This window comes from Gallus gallus, chromosome 13, assembly GCF_016699485.2.
Source record: "Gallus gallus isolate bGalGal1 chromosome 13, bGalGal1.mat.broiler.GRCg7b, whole genome shotgun sequence".
NCBI classification, from domain to species: Eukaryota; Metazoa; Chordata; class Aves; order Galliformes; family Phasianidae; genus Gallus; species Gallus gallus.
This window is the reverse complement of record NC_052544.1, coordinates 3,947,987-3,969,729: the sequence shown is the minus strand read 5'-3', so window position 1 is coordinate 3,969,729 and position 21,743 is coordinate 3,947,987. Positions and strand designations below refer to the sequence as shown.

The 21,743-nt window shown below is 39.0% G+C and overlaps 1 protein-coding gene across 6 annotated transcripts in view; it reads right to left on the bottom strand.

Annotated features, from left to right (window-relative positions):
• SLIT3 (slit guidance ligand 3) overlaps positions 1-21,743 on the bottom strand; it is a 526,297-nt gene that overhangs the window by 349,025 nt on the left and 155,529 nt on the right. The window lies entirely within an intron of this gene.

Sequence of the window (21,743 nt, the reverse complement as noted above, 5' to 3'; positions counted from 1 at the left end):
ACACCTCTTAAAAATTCTTTTAATCTCAGCATTAATATGTCAGCTACGTGTTTTAGAAACACATAAAGTAAATCAATCAACAGTTAAACATTGCCAGGATTTCAGAGCTTGTCTGTTGTTTTCTCACTTAATCCCATTCTTACTCCTCCTTTTGGGATAAAGTTTCTCTCAAGTATTTCTGCCTTGTCCCATATTAACTGAAGCTCAGGAGAAAGAACAGTCAAGGACACACCAGGCTCAGCCATACCACCCCAGTATCAGCCTCCTAATATGCTCCGCTGATGAGATCACAGTTTTACACAAAGACAACTGCTAGAGACAGCAGCCTAGAAAAACGCATACAGCAGTTTCCTCAGCTGGGTAGGGAATGTGAGCGTGAGAGAAAACACGTTCTTCAGGGAAGGATAAGATATCTCTGACAGTGAAGTTAGAGTCACTTCTCGGGCAGAGAGCCCAGCAGGAAGATGTGATGAGCAACAGCAACATTCCATCTAAAGAGCTAACTGGGACTGCACAGAGAGTTGGCAGGAGGAAGACGGAAAGCAATGAACCAGCAGCTCACACCTATCTTAGAAAACAAATGTGCAAATGCAAGACATCAGCATTGAGTGTGGCAATCCTAAACTCACTGAGCAGTCCTTATAAAGAACAGGAAAGAGAAGAAAACCTGCTTGCATGCTAACATCCACAATGATTGGTGGATCAGCTCCCTGCACCCACTCTCACCCACCAGGTGCCTTCCTTCAGCCATGGGGCAGCACGCACCAGGAGGCTGCAGGCCCTGCAGTGCTGTGCCAGCCTGAGGCTTTCCTGCAGGCACCGGGATGGCTGGGGAGCAGAATGCCTGGTACGAGAAGAACAAGCCAACTGCTGGAAATGGACTGGGGAGCCGTCAGGAAAGAAGAATCACGCTCATTTGGCAAATCCAACTTCTACATGCTTTTGGTCTAACAAATCCTAGCCTAGATGCTGTTTTTTTTTCCAGTGGATTTTTTCCAATCAGACAAATGCTTATCCTATGCGCAATGAGATCCAGTTTTGTTATCCCTAAATATTCCCCAAGTCCAGTCAGTCCAAAATAAAATACAGGCCACATTCCTTCTAAGTGCATGTTTTCTCCATGAAAGATGGATTGATGGCAAAGGCTGCAATCTAGAGCATCCTGGGACTATGGCTGAAAAAGGTTTAACTCCAATACCAGGATTAGGAGCCCTCAGAGCCATGACGTGAAAGCTGCGTAGAAAGAAGCTGCTTTACCAAAACCACAATAATGGCACTTTGTGCTTAGAAAGAGAAAAATGACACTCTCAGCTTACAGATACACTCATCAGCCAGCCAGAGCCAGATGCCTTCTCCTCACCTATATGCATAGGCCTGAAAGAAGGTTAGAAAAACAAAGTTTTCACAGTGTGCTTACATAATCACAGAATTCTTCTGAGCACACTGTGTTATTTTATTAGCTACAGCTCAACCACAACATTAACTGCTCATGTCTCTACCTGGTTATTCATGGCAACATGCAACTAATTATTTACTCATTGCCTACTTTCATTTTTGAGTCAGCTTCTGCCAATTTAATAACAAGTTTAAAAGCAAGATACAGCAGGCTGAGCTACCACTGAACAGCCATTGACACCACTCTCAAACCATAGGAATATATACAAACTAACAGAAGATAACAGTCAGTTTATGGCTCTCAATGTATAGAAATTAATATGAAAAATATTTAAAAAATCATACGGAAAATATATCCTTTCCCATAAAACTAGCAAATTTGGAACTGCTAAATATATATAATGCTCAACAGCCCCATTCACAGAAGTCCCAAGTAGCTAAACCCTTGAAAGAGCGGCACCCGCTGTGCAGATGGGTATGCATCGCAAATGGCATTAAACCACAGTTGTATTCAAGAGCCTACTGACAAAGAATCTTGTTAACCCCAGTGCTTTGAAGCTTTAAATAACTTTTAGATCAAACAAATATTTTGAATCAGTTAAGGGTTGTTTGTTTTCATTTTAATCAGTCTATAATTCAATTTTATTCCGGTACTTCATGTATTTCCTGCTTTGTAAAGTTAAAACTAGTTACTTACAGAATGTATCTACTTTAGAGTAATAAGCACCTCATTTTGGGAAGATAATCAGCATTAACTGCAAAACTCAAGAGCTGATTCCAGGGGGCAGGACTCAGCCTTAGCACGACGTCATGTTCCTAGAATAGCTTTCTTGTTCCTACAAATGCTCTCCTGGACCGCAGCATGAGGGGAGATTTCCTCCCACTTTAAGTACTGATGACTCTGAGAGGACTGCTACTATCTGCTCCTTTTGACACCCAGCCCTCCTGCATGCTGCTTTGGATGCTTCATTTTACACTAAATCCCACTTACAGCCAAACTGGATACATATGGCATGCAAGAAGCAGAGCATGGCATCGAAAGCTTTGTGTGTGATGTCTTGCACAGTAAATCCGAATTCCTGTCAGTGTTCAAACCTGTGAAATGCAGAGGGAATTTAAATAATGATTTGGTTATGAGAACAGGTGGTTGTTCAACTTGCTGAATGTTCATCCTGCTGTTAACAGCTTACACATTTCTACTACAGTGCATGACACAGTAAAACATTAGAAAGAATATAAGGTGTTAACAACCACTACAAAATATTTCTGTAAGGATACGTTTCCTCCATTTTCCATCAACATAAACTCTGACAACAAAAACAATATTAATCCATGCATTCATCTACAGCATCTGCTTTTACTTTGCACATTAATGAAAAGCTAAATTTCCTTATTAATTTTTTTCTCATTAGAGATTGAATCTATATTTCTACCCCAGTTTTTAGCATCCATTCATTAGTTGCCTGAAGCTGATCAAGTTTATTCAGCTATTTCAAAAAGAGCCCAATTTCTATCTACACAAACACGTTGAGCACTCTGCTCCACAGAGGCTTCACTGTATATCTGCATCTCCTGAAGTGGAACCACCTCCCAGTAAGCAGCAGAGCCTCCAGCTCCCATCTATCAAGGCTGAACTGAATCTGGTACACAAGCACTCCCCGAACTGCTGGGAAACATACACCCAAGTAACTGAAGACCATTTACTAGGGAAAATCACAGTGCTAATGGCAATGCAGTGGTTCATATTCTGCTACCTGAAATAATTTTCCTACCTCTTGCTGAAATAAACTCAATACTTATTATTAGATATCCAAATTTTCCATGGTTGTGAAGATTTTGCAAAGCAGTGGATAAATTTGGAAGCTTCTCAGGTAACACATCCCTGTCCCTGGAGACTTTCAAGGCGAGGCAGGATCAAGCCCTGGGCATCCTGACTGAGCTGTGCTTGTCCATGTTCACTGCAGGGGAGTAGGATTAGGTGACCTTTGAAGTCCCCTTCCAACTCCAAGGATTCTATCATTCTACGATCAAAACATACACGTTCCCACTTCGTGACAGTGTAACCGCACGGCTGTTGCTAAGGCGTTTTTCATCCAGATCTGAGATTGTCAAAATCATAATGAGCAGTGGAGGGAAAAAAAAACAAACATAAACCTCCACAAAACTAAACTGCGAGTAGCATTCCTCACTAGCACTCATCTGTTATAGCCAAGCAATAACACACATGTACTGCAGTTGAAAGCTTTTGAGCAGCAGCCTTGCAGTCAGGGGAAAAGAACGATGGGCTGACAGATAGATCTCATCGACCAAGGAGATTCCTAGGCTATCCCTAAATCCCTCTGTAGTTCTGTGAGTTAGGAAAGAAACTGAAATACAAGTTCATAATGGCATGAGGGACCGAGCACCTCATCCCTTTGGTACATTTAGATACACTGTCCTTCCTCCCCTGACGGCAACTACAGCCCCAAAAGCAAAGAGGATCCTGTGAGCTCTCCACAGCCCCAGTTTGCTCAAGCCCCAGTCGTCAACTGGCTTTCCAGGAAAGCACAGCAGGAAAGACACAAAGTAGTCCTGCTTCTGCCGTGCCTGGCATGGGAAGCAAATGATAGTGTGATCGCAATGGCTATATCTGTGGGGAAAAAAAAAACCAACAAAAAAACACCCAAACTTTCTTACTGTATCAGCAGAACAAGAGCTACTGTTGGCAAGCACTTCTCTTTTTCTTTTCCTCACAAGATTTACTACCAGCAAACCCCCAGCAAAAGCAATAGGGTGTACACTGCGTTGCTTTGGGGAATGTGTAGATACTATAGAGAATTATACCATGCTTATTCATTCTTGGGCTAAACTGGGCTGCAAAAAAATTCAAAGGCAATTTTTCACCCAGGATTCCATACTTCGTATTTCTCTAGTTTGTGGATTTTGTGCCTGTTTTTTCTTTTTCAGTTTTTAAAATATATTACATATGTATTCAAATAAAAAATAAAGTAACTGAATTATACTCAATTATTCAGTAGTTAAGCAAATACCGAATGTAAACCACGAACAATATTCTCCAGTAACTTCAAAACCCTGCCAATATGTGCAAGGCAGTTTACACAAACAAAAGCTTCTGTAGCTGCATAAAGGGAATGAAACAGCTGAGAAAAACATATCATTACTGAACTTTCAAATAATCTGCTTTGACAGTGTCACAATGGAACACACAACTGGTGATTCCTTATTTGTATCAGCTCTGCTGATGGAGAATCAGAGTTAATTTCCTAACTAAAGAAAACCACATGCATGTTTTACCACTTCCTGTCTTTTAGAGAAGCCTAAATCTACCTACGATCCCAAGTTTATGAACCAACTTCACTATTTCCTTTGGAAGGTGACAGGAATCCACTAATGATGTTAACGACTACAAAGTTTTAAAAATTGAGACAATTACCCCTTTCAGTCTCTAAACAGGTAATCAGTTGTGAGCAACTTTTCTCAATTTGCTAACAATCAGTAAGTCTTAACTAAACATTTAAAAGCATAAGGACTTCATTTAAAAGTTTAAGTAGAATCAGTATAAAACTTAAATGACACCATCTGTTCTTAGCAGACCACATTCTTAAGTGCTGTGAGCAGAACAAGGATGTACAGCTCATCCAAAAATAGAAAAGTGCATGCTAAAATTAAGAAAATCTCCTGAAATTCAACTCCAGAAATACTCTGAGGCACCTTTTTAATTACTATCTACCAGCAAAAGGCAGTACATTCCATAGCGCCTATTGTGTGCGTGTCATTTGGAAAGTAATGCCTCCTATTTATTTCCATGGAAACTAAAACAAATACAAAAAGCACAGCAATAATATTTGATAGAAGAAAAATTCAGCTGCGGAACACTCTTTTTCAGCAGTCACCGTCAGTAGCTGTGCATTTTCACCAGAGATGAATCAGAGTCTTCATATGCTGCGCTTGTAATAATCTGCACCAGCAGAGGTGCCCACCGCCACTGATGCCACTGCTGAAACGCACGGCCCGCTGCCTCACTGTGCTACATCCACTGCTGGGTCCCCGTAAACATTCAGCAAGAGACGATTAATGTCGACGGGTGCCATTTTTTCCCCATCAAGCAATTCAATCCCACATTTCTGCTTCACATGCACTTCCATACCTGACACCTTTTTGCCAACAGTTACATGGCAACACAATGTAGTGGAGTATTGGTGGGAAGATTCAACCTCTACCACTATTGAGCCAACATCCACCTCTGTCTTTGTGGGCCAACATAATAAAGTAGGAGGTTTTACTTTTGGAGGAGCCCTTATATATGCCAGTGAAGGACACAGCAAAAAATCCCACTGGGACTGTAGAGAGACATAAATATAAATAGTAATGTAAGGTAATAAGAAATTATAGTTTAATTTCAACTTGTTCTGTTAATCAGAAAAGGTGTACACAATTTAAATATTTGAGGACTTAGACAATGTTTTAGTAAGCTGGCAATGTTTTTTAAAAAGCTACAATGAAAAGAAAGGCACTAAAACTGAGTATTACCCTAAAAGAAACACTATTAATTCAATATGCTAGGCATAATTTATCCAAGTTTCATAAACAATTGCCTTCATTCTTAAAAAAATATTGAACAGTTTTCAAGATGATATCATCCTCCTTCTGATGTGACAAGGAGTAAAGGAGTTATGCTCACAAAATGAAAACATGTTAAAGCTTTGAACATACAAAAATGCATACGCTACCAATGGAAGCCATGCATGTTGGTACTACAGCAACAACAATGCAAAAAAACACGTGGCATGTTCTATAGCATTATGATTTGGTGTTTTGAAAAATAACCCTACATAAACCACTATGAAAATACACTGCAGCATATGTCCCAAATGAAAAACTCAGGAACTCACGTGCCTCCTCTTTTACAGTGAGAAGTGACATACAAACACTGCAAACCGTTCTGCTTCTACTCATTAAGATTTTAGTGACATAGATATGGAAGTCTGAGCTCCAATACCTGCTGTTCCCTTGTTATTTGTCACACTAGTTAGGTCAAGTCCTCCAATACCCTGAGCACATGCAGAGGAATACTTGAATCCCTTCTCCCTGCAGTATCACTTTTTCATGAGTGCTGTCAGATCACGCTTTTAAAAGGGGAAAAACAACAATCAATCTTGCTGGAAGCTTGTTAGGAAAACCGACCACTAGGGAATCTAAGCCACTCATCCCTTACCTGCAATCATTGCACTAACCGCTTGAACTGAAGGGAGAATTTGCAGCTGAGGATAGCAAGCAGTGTCTTTCTCAAACGTATGTAAACCTGGCCTGTTCTTTCTGTGTTTTAGCAGGACATTCTGAGCACAGAGTCCCACATAAATCAGGATTTAGAAGGCTGGAGTGTGAGAGGTGCCTCAATCCCGCTGGGTACGTTCCGGGGCTGCAAGTGCAGAGCAGCTCCAGCAACGCAGGAGATGAGGCACATTATAAACCTTTGCTATCACTCTGTCACCCATAAAATTGGTGATAAAACCCAAGTGATTTTCAGCACAGCAGTAGGATACATATCCCGGTTACAACAACTATCATTTCTTCATAAATTGAAAATCATCTGGAGACATTTGCAACCTATCAGTGGTTTGCTTAAGATTTAAGAACCTCTTTATACAGCTAAGGAAATACTGTATTCACATAGGTGCAGCTTTTCAGGAGCATAGTCTTAAACAAATGGAACGAAACCTCATTCTATAAATTCATATGCAATGTTACAGTTTTAATATTAACTGATCCAAATCACAGTCTGCAAAGATTTGGGTTTTTCCAGGTCAGGTCTTCTGAGTTTTTACCTTTGTATGCTGGCAATGTTCCCATACTAAAATAACACTAAATACAAAAGAGACTTGAGAGAGTATATTTTAAATCACTATCGCATCTCCTATCAAAGAATTACGCACCTAAAATATGTCAACACCAGCACTCAGTACCCATCAAAAAATGCTATCTCTAGGCACATCAGGGAAGTTGGAATAGGGAGAGGTTTATTAACCTGAAGTAACCAGCAATGAATTTCCACCCTTCTAGATCTCAAAAGAAGTAAACTCTCACAGCAATTATTCTCAGAATCCCTGAGGGCTCCACCAGCTCAGCACTGCTTTGCTCAGGAGCCCCAGGCCCAGCGCATGGAAGGCAGAAGCAGCAGGGCAGGGAGCTGTATGAGTAAGGCTTCCATGCCCCAGACAGCATCCTTTATCCTGCTGTCCTGCTTATCTGTGAAAGGCCAATTGCCTCCCATAGCACCAAAACTTCCTTGCAAATTCACACTTTTCCACTGGCTAGCAAACGACTCCTTGCTCAACTACCATGTTTCTCTTGCAATCATGCTAATCTGTTATTGAACTTGTAGTAGTAATCACATAGCAAATAAAACCACTGTCAGCTCTGCTTCGGAATTAATGTTGACTAATCTACGGTATGTAATAGGAAAACAGGAGATTTTCCTTGGTTTGCCATTCTGTAACACAGAGACTTGGGAACATGAGAAACTAACACTTATTACTAACAAATCATTTCATTTCTTGGCTTTCATTTCAGAAATCCCAATATATCAATTGCTATAGAAAACTATTATGTTCTCATTCAGAAAGAGACAAGAACAAATTTCACACTCATTACCTCATTCTCAGGGCTGACACGCTTATATTCTTTATGGATGACATTATTGATTTTACTTCTGTTTTATAGAGAGGAAGACATTTAGGTTACTACCGCCTCATATTTAAAAAGCTTATAAAGAGAGACAAGTGAGAGAGCCCTATCTGAAAACTAATATGGGAAGTAAAATGTGCTGAAATACCTGAATGCAATTATTTAGCTATGATCATGATTAGCTGCTTTTAAATCACAGTAATGAGCTAATAGAGTAGTACTCATGCAGAGGAAGTCAATGGGATTCCTTTTTAAAGCTAATTAAAAGACAATCTTCAAGAAGAGCCACGGTTTATTTCTATTAGGTCATACGAACCAGTGAACTGTGTACTTGGAAAATTTCTGCCAGCAAATCTGAGAAGCACCATTCCCCTTGTGCCTGTAAAACTACAATAAATCTTGCTTTAAGGGAACCTTTCACTTCAACAAGAGACAGAAAAATGTGTTGTTGTTTTGTTTTTAATGTATGAAGAGAATGAAAATAGGAGAATGTAATTAACAATACGTAAAACATACAATGCACTCATGCTGACTTGCTGCACTAGCAGTGAAGAAAATAAATGCTGAACAAGTGCTAAGTTAGAAAATCACCGACACCATTTCAGTTCTGCTCTTTCTCTAGCCCCAGTGGCCCATCCACGCTGCTCTGCCAAGCAAAAGGAAAATTTTAAGAAAAACAATGTGCAGTTGTTCACAATTTAACAACATTAACTTTACTGAAGCCTATAATGAATTATTTCAGTAATGCTTTCTAATTGACTTGACAGAGAAAAGATTTATGAAAGATTCAACAAGAAAAGTAGAAGTAAATACCTAAGAAAAGCTATATTGCTATTTTTGGTTAGGGAAAGAAAAAAAAGAAAAAAAGAAGAAAAAAAAAAAAGATGCCCTGAAGGAAAACATTGCTGTAACCAGTGTGTTAGGAGCTATGAGCAGAGTGATGAATGACTATGCTGTGCTGAAAGGGCACATGACAAGAGGATATTGTTCTCACCTGTGGACCTCTACTTCACTCAGATTTAATGAATCATAGTCCTTTCAGTTCACTTACAACTCTCAGCTTCTTTACGCTCGGTACAAGACTTCAACATTTCTGTTCCCAGCATTCGTAGAATTACTGTTGACTGAAGAATTTATTACTCAGTACAGTCAACAGTATGCTGGAAACAGAAGAGATTTAGTCTGTCTTTTCTATACATTCCCAACATCTCATTTTGACTCAGGAAATATTCATCATTTTCTAAAAACGTTCCCTCCGCTCCCGAGCTACAACGTGGCCAAAGAATTGAAGAATAAAACTGTGTTACACAAACACACACTTACTGAAAGGATTTATTTAAAGACTTGATTATAACTGCAGTCAAAGAGTAAAATGTAAGTTCAGTATAACATCTCTAATGCAAAAATTCCATTTCGGGGTGCAACAAGCACTTTACACACCCCTTCCTTAAACTGAATTTAATAGACTTCTTTCTGCACCTATCAAAGTTACAATACCTTCCTAACTATTTAATGTTTTGCCATTCTACTGCACTTGACAAATAAGTAACTGCCACATACCCAAAAAAACTACATGTAGGTGTTTAATGACCCTCAAAAGTAAAGTAAAACTAGATTAAATAGCTCTAATGCAGAGTTAATTTAGCTTTCCCTTAGTTTCTAATAAAAGAACAGAATAAGCATTGCACCTTTGATGCAACAAATAGGACAATGCTTTATTTTCAAGTCTAGGAAGCAGTGTAGAGCCAATTCTGTGCTATTCACACAAGCAAATCTTCGCTTCCAGGTATTCCAACAGAAAAGTGGCAGCTTTGCACCAACTTGAGGGTTTGCACTCAGTATTTGTGGCCAGTGGTCACAATTTTTATTACACCAACACCAGAGGTTGCTACAAAAGTTTTCATAAGCCAAAGATATGTTCTGCACTAACCTACTCAACAAAAAAATACCAAATAATGATGGAACAGCTATTAGTAATACTTTTTCTTGTCTGTCACAACAGCTCAACATCAGCGAAGCATACACAAAGCAAGTTCTCCAAATGCCAGTACTGATTCAAGTTGTCTCCTACCCTGTATTTTAGGATTCATCCTAAAATTTACCAGAAAGTTACCAGAAGGTGCAGTGCAGATAGCACCAGTCATTCCACATGATGAAAGCCTGCTTGTGGAAGGCCACTGCTTCATTAAAATTAAAAGGTTAAGATTTCAAAAGTTAAGCTTTATACCAAAAAAATCAGACCAAAACATTTTTGATGTTTCCATGAATTGATATTACAACTACGGTTTTGGTGCTAATACACAACTTTCAGTGATTCTTTCAAATATAATTATTACTTTTTGAATACAAAACACGAATCATCCTAGCTGCCAGATGAATCATAATTTCTCCTATTCAGAAACAACACAGTGACTTTTGCAAAAATGAGATTCTTGGACACACGCCGGCTCTTACAGTCCAAATCCTTCTAACAAAAACTGACAAACACTCCCTTCTGATTTCTTTTTGAAGCTGATATTCACAAACACTTCTATCTACCTGAGCTTAAAATTTGATGGGCTCTTAATTCAAACCATGCTAAATAGTTTGCACATCACCAAAATAATATAACTCAAAGACTTTAGATGTCAGTTCACACATTAGAGATGTTATGTATTTTTATGCTGCTACTGACCCCTTAAATCAATAATCTGAATTCAGGTCAATTTGAATCACCGCTTTGTCTGTGGGACACTTACAGCATCTGGAATAGCTTTAGCGTTTGAAAAATAAACCACAAGACAAAAACCATGAGAAGCAAGATCATGCTTAAAGATGACTGCATCACTTAAGCACATTTAATGGCAGGATCAGATATCCTGAACTCAGATTTATCTCCTTTTTTCTTTCCAACATGCTCTAACTGTGAATAGGACTACTTTGATTCAAATCAGACAGACTGATAATGCCAAGGCAATGTTTTTAATACCTCTTCTGTAATTAAATGCCAAAAGCTGAAATGCAATTATACATACACCATTTTTACTTATTGAATCACAGAAGAACTTCTGTACACTTCTCTGCAACAGAAGGAAATGTGACAGGACACCACTCATTTTTAGCTTCTGTCTCCACTGAAAAAGTCATTAGAATATGGGGAAACTGCAGACCGTGATCTTAATTAATTTTACTACAAAAGAAGCCATATCTGCAGGCTCATTTCCTGTGGACTATGGAATATTATCTCTTTAAAATTACCAGAAAGTATTAATAGTGTTTCTGCAATTAGAAACTCCCCAAAGATTGGAGAATCAAAATCTTTTTAAAAATATTAATAATTATAATACACGTTATTAGATATTCACCTTTAACAGCCATCATACCGGGGTCCTTCCAAAGCACCAAGTGCTCTTAAGCACAACAAAGCTTTCTGCATTCCAAACAACCAGCACCTCAACCCTGTAAACTGATTCAACACTTTCAGGAGTTTCAACATCGTTCAAGCTGGCATTTGCTGTAGTCAAATTACTACCAACAGTAAAGCTAATGAAGCTATCAATATGAGCAATCCAAAACACGCTTTATGAGCAGGCAGGAACCTACCCATGCATGACTGTAATTTTTCCTAATACAAAGTCATTCCAGAGCCTTTGAGCAATTCAGAGATTTAATCACTGAAACAACTTGCTGCACTTTTATTTCAGAAGGGTGCTGTTTTGAAAAAAATATCTACCAATCTGTGTTCCAAATGAATTTTTTGAGAATGCTCTCGAAAGTAATTACATACGCCTTCCTAGCATAATTTGGAAATGCTTCCTTATACTCAACTCTTTTCATGTTACTAAACTTGAATAACTGCTCTGTTCTGAAACCACGGAGTTACAGCTCACTACAAAGCATTTAAACAGCTGAACAGCTCAAAAATGTTCTGACCTTTGTATTTTGTTGAGCTGAATAATCTACACGTCTTTTAGGTCTATCCACATTACATTTCTAAAACAGTGTATCTAAAATGACAAGGCTTTGGTCCACTTAAGCAAAAAGTGAGCAATTAACACTTATCTGAAAGGGTAATCTTTCCTATTTCACTCCATCCTTAAAAAGAGACGAGAATTCTGCAGTATATTACCATCTCCAATATATGGTTATTAAGTACAATTTATTTTGTCATCTTCAAGTAGTAAGTGCATGAGAAGAGGCTATCACCCTTTACTTATTTATTTGTGGTAGTCTTTTGTTTAAGTAGAGGGGAGGGCTTTGCCCAGCAAGCAGAAATCACAAGCCCTTGGCTGCTCAGTGGATCCTTGCAGGACAGGCAAGGCACAGCCAAGTCTTACGCAGTCAGAGCAGGGCACAGCCAGGAGGTATGACGAAGCACAAACATTTTGGTGCAGCTCAGCCTCCCGCTGGCTCTGTCCATCCCCAGCCAACCTGAAACTGCTGAAGGGATAGGACTAACCTTTGGTACGCACAAAAGAATAACAACAGTGACAGCAGGAAAAGACCTTGTTCTCCAAGTTAAATGGAGCTCTGGAAATAAGATTCCAGGTTACATAGCCAGCTATGTCAGTAGATCTTCATGACCATTACAACCTTTCAGACCAAGCATTCTGATTTCCCAGCAGTTGACATCACCACTGTCATCAGAAGCAGAGGACTGCAGAGTAGGTCTGAAATCAGGACTGCAATTTCTTTCTATAAAACTGAAGAACACATGTTCACCTCAAATACTTTCTACCTTTAACTCATACTTGGAAACACCACTGCAATAAAGGATAATTTATTATCATGTCTTCTATAATTGCTTGGATGTTTCAAACATTTTTTATTTAAAACCATAACAATTTTATTCTACTGAACACATTCCTCAGTTACCAAAAGATACCCATTTATTTAAACAAAAGAATAAAAACTGCATTTAAACAGTGAGAATGGATAGTACTTCTGTGCTTGGGTTCAAGAAGAGGCCTATGCTACAGTGAAGCACAGTGTTAAGTGCACATCCAAATAATTTAGTGATAATTTGATACTGTTCTTGACAATCTATCACAGCTCAAAACTAATTCTTGCAACCCATGCACCAGCACAAGGGCTCCCAGCAGGGTGCAGCACACCAGGAGCCCTGCTACAATCAACACAACCATGGCAGTGCCACATCCCAGGCAATGCAAGCAGCAATACCTGCGGGAGAAGCAGGAACCACCCTGCTACTGGAAAAACGTGCTGAGTTTTACAGGCTATGAGAGCTAGTTATGTGCAGGCTGCACATTGTAAATTCTTTCACTGTTATGGAAATACCTAATTCTGTGTGGCCTTGAGAACTAACCTGATCCTCTTTCAAAGGCCTTTCTTCAGAGTTTCCAGCTCTGGCTTTTTCCTACCATCCTTCCCAGCTTTACCTCTGCAGAGCTGCAGCTGAGCAGGACTGGATGATGAAGTGAGGACAAGAAGGAAGGAGTTTTCCCCGAGTAATGCATTCCATGCATTTTGCTTGGGTAATGGCATTATAGTTCGGGCTTAATTCCCTTCTGCCTCATTTAAAAATAAAATCAATTCCTTGCTATATTTCTGAAAAAACAAACAAACAAACAAACAAACAAACAAAAAAAAACCTTGCAATGTTTCACTGTCAACTCCCTTAACTCCCATTTCTCCTGAGCACCAAAGGGGAAAACCCTGACTGGTTTGAGTTGAAGCTTTAATGTTTTCTGAATTCCTTCAGCTGTATAATACAAACCTAATATTTTATAATAAGCTTGGGAGAGGAGAGTCCCCAGGTAGTAAAACAACTGAGTGAAATTTAGATTTCTCTCTCCCATCCCACTACCATTTTATTCTCAATCTCTGTGTTTAAAATGTGAGCAGTCAAAATGTTCTGCTGCTTCGTTAATATCTCCATACACCCTGCCTGTGCACCGGAGGTGATTTCCAACAACTTTAAAGAACAAAACCCAAGGATAGCCCAGTTACATTACGTATGTCCCTACAAAGAGGTACAAATGGTGTCTTAGAAATCTTGTCCTCGATTTCAAGCTATTAACAGCTGATATTTCAAAAGCTAAGATGTCTCACTAATCTCCCTGTTCTGAATACACTTTCTGCTTCCAGGACAACCTTCCTATCCCTAAAGATAGCTGGAGAACAGTGGGTTAGTTTCTCTGTGCACTCAATAACTGGCTCTTAAAATCTTGAATTTCAGATATTTAATGATTCACTTTTCCACGTTCCTGACTCTTGGCAAGTAGCAGAATATTTGTCCTCTGTCTGGGTTATGAAAGAAGAAAGCGACATTAAACTAACAGGCTATCTCCAAACAATAACAAAGGAGTTGTAACTGAAGCTGCATGCTGATCACTTTAACAAAAAACAAATCTGAAGAACTCCAAACATCCATCAGAGTACCTGCTGCCATTTCAATGGAGTAACACTGTATTAAAAAAAAAAAAAAAAAAAAAGCCTTTAGAACATTTATACATCCAGAACCCTGGTGCTCTGTTGAGTTTTCTTACGTAGACCTTTGAAAATACTAATTTTCAAGGAAGTCTGCTGATTTTTTTGTCTGCAGTATTCAAAATTTAACACATATATGGAGATAAAATGAATTTGTTCTCTTTTCAAGTTACTGTTTACCAGTAAATTACTGGTCTGAAAAGGTTGCTCAGAGATGAAGTCTTCAGGCATTAGGAGGTCACATCTTGCCTTTAAGTTAAAAAAGGGGGAAAAAAGTCACTTGGTTGGCCTATGAAATTCTCTCATTCCAGTTCAGACATTAGACAGTTATGCCCACCACGCAGCCAGCAAACAGATATTTGCAGTTGAATCAACCCTTCCAGTGAACCAACTGTTCTGAAGGTGCAGCAGTCAAACAGGCACTCCTGCAATCAGGGGAGCACATGGCATTTCCATAGGACAGTCTTCAACCCATTAAGTCTTGTCCCTCTGATCTACCTGACGTGGCCAGTCTGCTTCTCTCCCAGATGTGCAACATTGAGGACAACTGCAGCCACCACCACCCTCTCGCTCATTTTCTCAAACGAAAGTCTCAAGCTCCGCACTGACTTGCTAATCACCCCAGGGCAAAGGCATAGGTTTTACACAAATGTCAAAGAATTTCAGGCCACATTCAACAACAGAGGGTCAGCCAGGTGTTGTCCCAGACAAGAAAACAATTTTCTGGTTCTGAACTTTAACTTTTGCTCTTGAGTTCTCTGCAGGGATATGGTTTACTTCTTATTGAAGAAAAAAGAATTACAGAACGTAGAAGAAAGTATATAAGCCAATGGAGCTGTGTTAAAACAAAGAGATTATTCTTAGCGATACACAGCAAATGTGAGCCAGGAAACTATTAATTCTTAATAAAAATTTACTGTGTACCCTCATATTTCTTTACAAAGTCAGCAGGAAGCATGCGTTAATCCATGAAGGCCCATAAAGGCATTTCTTTCTACGATATATTTCTGAGGGAGATGAAAAAAACTCTGACAGGTCTATGCATTATTCAGAAAACTACCTTCCTGACGCTGAATAATACAAAACCTCTGCTCTACCTTGAACTTCAAAATAGTAAACAAAAATTCACCACTAGGATCCAAAATATTTTTGATTGAGCAGACTGACTTCAGCACTGATATTTTCAGCTAGAGGTTATCACAAAATGCTGCTGGGTACGTGCATATATTTGTACAACAACACATATATATACATGCTGCATACACATGCATATGTTTGAAAATGTACTTTACTACCTGTGCACGAACTATTGCTGTGCAATTACTCTTTTAACACGACAATATTGCAGAAAACATATTGGAGGTAGAGCTTGGGATGGCAGACCATCTGCTTCAATACAGATCATGATGTTATTTGCTGAAGGGTCTGTAAAGCAACATTTTCTTTTATATAAAACTTTGTATGATGAAAGTAGTGACATGGGTATCAACAAAGTATGGGTCATATTCCATTTTTTTTTTCTGTTTTGCTCTCAATTATATCCAAAGATAAGACAGTAGAAAGGTACATGTTCCACTGATAGAACTTAGAGGCATTAATCTTGATGTCAAATTTTGTTTCAGAATCTTTGCTAAAATACAAAGGTATCTCAGGATGTCTTTTCTGGGATTGAAGACGAAGAATATTCCACTGCAGTAGAGATCAGCCCAAGCAATTTAATAAAAATATTTAATAAATTACACCCTATTTAAGAAAAAAGAGATAAAAATGTATTCTTATGTGATGTGCATACTCATCACATGTCAAGATGGTGGATGGCAAAGGGAGCTTAGTCTTAGTTAACGTACCACACTGCTGCAACTCCACATTAAGCTGCCTGAGCAGCTAATAGGAAATTGTTCTTGTGATCTCCTGCTCTTCAAAGCAGCAGCATCTCAATGCATTTATTGGTTCTAAGTTTAATTGCCCATCTGTATGTGCTGAATTTGGGCACAGCAGGGGAGACAAAACACTGACAAGATCGTACTGAAATATCCCAGGTGACTGGGAGAACGCAGAGCTCTGAGGCTGGGCAGGCTCACCCCGCTCTGCTGCTTGCAAGCCCTGATATCTCACTCTTTGTTGTGAAGCTGTAAGATTTCCATTAATACGAGAATTCCTACTCATGACAAAACAAACGTGTACCAAAGGAAAACATTTCAGGTATCTCGGCCTCCTTGACTATCATAAGAGCTTTAACACAAGTCACCAGCTACTTCAGCCTCTGCTCCCCTGGAAGATTTTGCAAAGCAGTGACTCAGGTTTCTTCTCAGCAGTGGGAAGAAATCTTCAGTTCAGACATTACTTGATAAAATAACAGCAGAATTTCATGTAAAAGAAATCATGAACTTAAAAGAATTGCACTGGACTTGGGAAAAAAAAACAAACAAACAAAAAAAACCCCCAAAAACCAAATCAGCACTGATTAATTTAGCAGCAGACAGCAACACTCCAGCACCACAGAAGTATTTAGTGGGTACATATTTTTGGGAATTGGATGGGGGTGGAATCAGGTATAGGCCTGAAGTTTGTGCTTTTTTTTGTTTGTTTGTTTGTTTTTTGTTTTTTGTTTTTTAAAGTTCATGTAAAGTCAAAAATAAACTGCATGCTACAAATGAAAAACAAATATTTCCAAATCCACAGATAAATTAATCTAAAATGCAGCAGCAAAACCAACAACAGCAAAATACAAAAAGGTTCAGAAAATATTTCCTGTACACAAATAGCTGAGCGTGAAAAAGACAAAAGATATCCCCAGACTGAGGTTCCACAGAATTAGCACAGAGAAAAGTAATTACTACTTTGATGGCATCACTTAAAATTAATAAAAAATGAAAACATTCATGTCCCATATCTTATCAGCTGTAGACAATTACCTGGAGCAAAGATAAAGAGGACTCCAAACAAAGCCCATTTTTATGCAGTGATATACATATATATATATTTTAAATACAGATCTGCAAGTTAGTTCATTTTAAAACTGCAGACATCACAGCCATTACCAGTGTCTCTCCAGCAGTGCTGCCCTATCCTACTTTCATTACCTGGCTTCAGATGTTTAACAGGAGAGAGTTTCATAGTGCTGGATCTCAGTACTGTCAGGGAAGCAATTGCTGTCTAGTTGCCTCAGCCAAAAGAAAAGAAGGAAGCAAATCAACCTAACTGTGCAGCTCTGAAGGCCATTGGCACTCAGCCTAGCATAGCTGAAAGACCATTCATAAAGCACTTATCTATGTCATATCGTGCACAACAAAATAGGGATTTTATCAAAGGTCTGCTTGGAGTTTAGCACCCAGGTCATCAGTGTTGGGACTGTGATAATGCAATTCCTTGGACTATTAGGAAAACCAAAACTTTAGAGTGGAGCAGAAGGCTTTCCTGCCACACAGTGTCTGCGTACTTGCCTACACGTTACAGGTTAGACCAAGAAAGCCTCCTCCCCCCACCCTACAGGCTGATGTTGGGTTTTGGGATGCCAGCCTGAGAAGCTGCACGTATCCCCAGAGCACAGCAGCCAGCCAGTTAGCTTCCTGATGGGCAGAACCATCAGCTCCTCCAGCAGCTCTCTGAGAAACCCAGGACAAGGCTTCCTGGGCACTGATGTTGGTCATGCAGAATGGAATGGATCCATTTCTGAGGAAGGGAAGGGACGAAAGCATTAGGTCAGATGCAGCAGGAAAGAAGGCTTTGCTCTTAATTTCTCCTTCCAGCAAATGCTTGTTCTGGCACCACTGAAATATTTCATGTTTTAATTCTTTTTAATCAACTATGAATCAGTTCACTGATGCATCTAAGTTTCATAACCCACAGATGAATACCACGTTGGGTCTGATAACCAGTAATGATCATGAGGTACATAAACTATAATTATTCAACAGCCATTGAACTGCCCTCAGGGTACAATATTTGGGAGGTCTAGCTAGCAGTGCAGAACAAATATGCAAACTCGTAATTCATACCCTGCTTCACTAACTGTTGAGCTGCACCGATAATGAAATAAAGCTAGCATACTTGCATTCACATCTCAACAAACGTGATTTCCAATTAACAAACAGAATTTATATTAAATAACAGAATTTATATTAAATAATACAAATATACAATAATACAAATATATAAATACAAATATATTTAAAAACCCGCATTATAAATACTCTTGTTATTTCTCCCTCTGTCTGCAGATGGTATTTTAAAGGTTTATCAAGTATTTGAACTCTCCAAGCTAATACAATTGATGTGGAAAACAAATTAAACTATTAGTAACTCGTACTTCTGAACTCAAAGGGAGGAAAGCAGGAGAATTTCACAGAACCATCGCTCTGACAGGCTGCATTCCTGCCTGAAAGCACACACCTGTGCCACTGCTCTGCAGCTCAAGAGATGCTCAGTGCAGAAAGGGTCAAGAGGCAAGCTTGACACATACAGGAACGCTGGAGGTAAACCAGAAGGCAATTTGCCACTTCTCCAGGGTTGCAGATTTTCTAAATACATGGCATATTCAGTCATCAGTAAGGCCTAGAATACGGACCAGACAACAGGATGAGTCAGCACAGATAGCATTCTTCCTTTACAGATCTGTGATTTATAAACTCAACTTGGCACCTCCAGAAAAAAGTAAAAACCCTGCTACTGCCCAGGGAAAACACAAAAAGAACTGGGAAGAAGTTATGAAGTATAGCTTACTATTTCACTTTATCACCACTACGTTTACACTAGGCAATTTTTAAGTACAATTACTTATCGTCAATGACATTCGGTAACGATTAGTAGCTTTGCAAAAGAACTGTCACTCAGTCTATGGCTAACTTTTCAATGTTGTTTCTGAAGGACAGAAGTATTTTACAGCATCACCTTCTTTATGTAAGCCAGCTACCAACAACTCCTCTGGCAGTACTGCAGTTTAAATCTTGTCAAGTTGAAACAATTCTGTTATACTTTCAAGCAGCTTAAGAAATTATGAGCTAGAAGGAATATCTGCACTACAGACTGTTTTTAAATTATGAAAAATAAAGCTCTCTGGGGTGTTGTGTCATCTAGATAAGTAACTGAATTGACAGTACAGGAGAGCAGAGTTATAAAGGCAGTGCCTGAAGTAAAGCTCATCAGTGGGAGCGGCTACCTGCACAGTGCAAACAGTGAAATAACAAGCCTTGAGAGAGATCCTAGACTCAATTTCCCATCTTACTATTTTGTTTGAAAGAAAAAAAATGTGTTTGTTCTTTTGTTTGTTTGTTTGTATGTTTTTGCTACAGGTCTCTGACAGCAAGAAGCTCAAAATCCTTCCTTAGTAGTCCAATGGAAACCAAAGACCCTCATGATCCGCAGGCACATGCCCAGAAACAGTCTCTTGAGCTCCTGGTTCTCTACTGAAGAGCACATTGCCAAAGAACTGCTAACTTCTAAGGATGACTGTTCCCCGATTTTGTAGCAAATAAATCTTCCTAGGGTCCACAGCTGTGACAATGAGAATATACAAATATATCTGAACTATTAATGAAATCTGTATAAATGCTCTCCCCCTCCTAAAAAATGGGATGGGAAGACTACAATGTACTCACTGCCTTGCTATCCTTCTTTACTCCATTTTTCCAGGAAAAACAAACTCTCATGCCATCTCACTTTTAACTACTTCCTTTGAGGCTTATGAAGCTATTTGCACAGCGTAGAGTGGCTGCTGTATTTTGCTTTCTTCTTCAAATGGAAGGCTCAAAAGTAAACTGTGCAGTTCCAGGACAGCCCAGGTGCACACACACTACCTCCTGTTCTGCAGAAGTGAGCTCTGAGCAGATTTATTTTAGAAGGGAGTGCTAAGTTACCCCAACAAAAGACATTCCATATATTTTTTGCTGAACCAGTTTAGTTCAGACAGATGTAAACAGAAGAAGAAAGATGAGGGAAAAGGCAACGTTTTCTTCCACAAGCCCCTGTGCACAGCCTTCAGAACAGGATACAACCAACGCTTGAGCATTTTTATGACATTTCAGAGTAAAGTCTGAATTATTAACGACAGACTTTGTAACTTGCCACATACCTTGTGTCTTCAAGATCCTCTTCCAAAAATAAAGCTAACCTTACTAAAGAACACAACATTGTGCTTAATTCAGCTACTATACATGTGGCTTTTCATTGCCATCATTCATTTTGCAGCCTTTAACACTTGGTTTGTTAAATTACTTTTCCATACATAAGAGCTTGACTTTAGCATTGTGAAGATGCTATGAGAGAAACAATAAGTAATTACAAAGACTCTTGCCCATTATTTTAGTTCCCAAAAGTAAAGTGACAAAGAAATAACTGACTACTAAATTCGGTCACATTTTTTTCATCCTTTGCACAAAATGAAATATTAAAAAAAGCCTACCTCACCTTTATATTTTCATTAAGCTTCAAGCATGTATTAAATTAAGATGATGTTCCACTAAAAATGTCCTGCACACAGATTTCATCTCTGCAGGTAAATACAGATATCTGCTAAAATTTCCAATGGTACAAGTGCTGTTCTGAAAGTAATGCTTCCTATTTTATGTCAAACACCCAAAGTTAGAGGTGAATGTTGGTGTGATAGTGGTAGAGGCTGAACCTTCCCAGCAATATTCCATTACATTGTGTTGCCGTGTGACAGATGGTGGCAGAGGAGCAGTATGACACAATGGTATCTGACATGGAAGAGCGGATGAAGCAAAAACATGGAACTGAATTCCTCCATATGGAAAAAATGGAATCCACTGACATTCATCAGTGCTTGCAGAACATTTATGGAGACCATACGGTGAATGTGAGCACAGTGAGGTAGTGGGTGGTGTGTTCCAGCAGTAGTAAGAGCAGGTCAGATTTTTGTGGGCGCAGCATGCAGCCTTTTGTTCATTACTGGCAAAAATGCATAGCCAATGGTGATGACTACATTGAAAAATGGTGCTTTGCACTTTAGAAACAAATAGTGTTATTGTGCTCTTTTTTCTGTTCTATTTCCCATGTAAACATATAGGAGGCATTACTTTTGGAGTGACCTACACACCTAGCTCTTCTAGAAGGGACAGAGTCGTTCAACAGTGATAGTATTTCTCAATGAAGTAGCTACCAAGTTTGGTCTACACACAAACTTAGTGCTTTCTTTCAAAGAAAAACAAGCAAGCAAGCTAACTGCTATCCACTATAGTCAACAACTACAGAAGATAAATACAGAAAGATATTCGGAA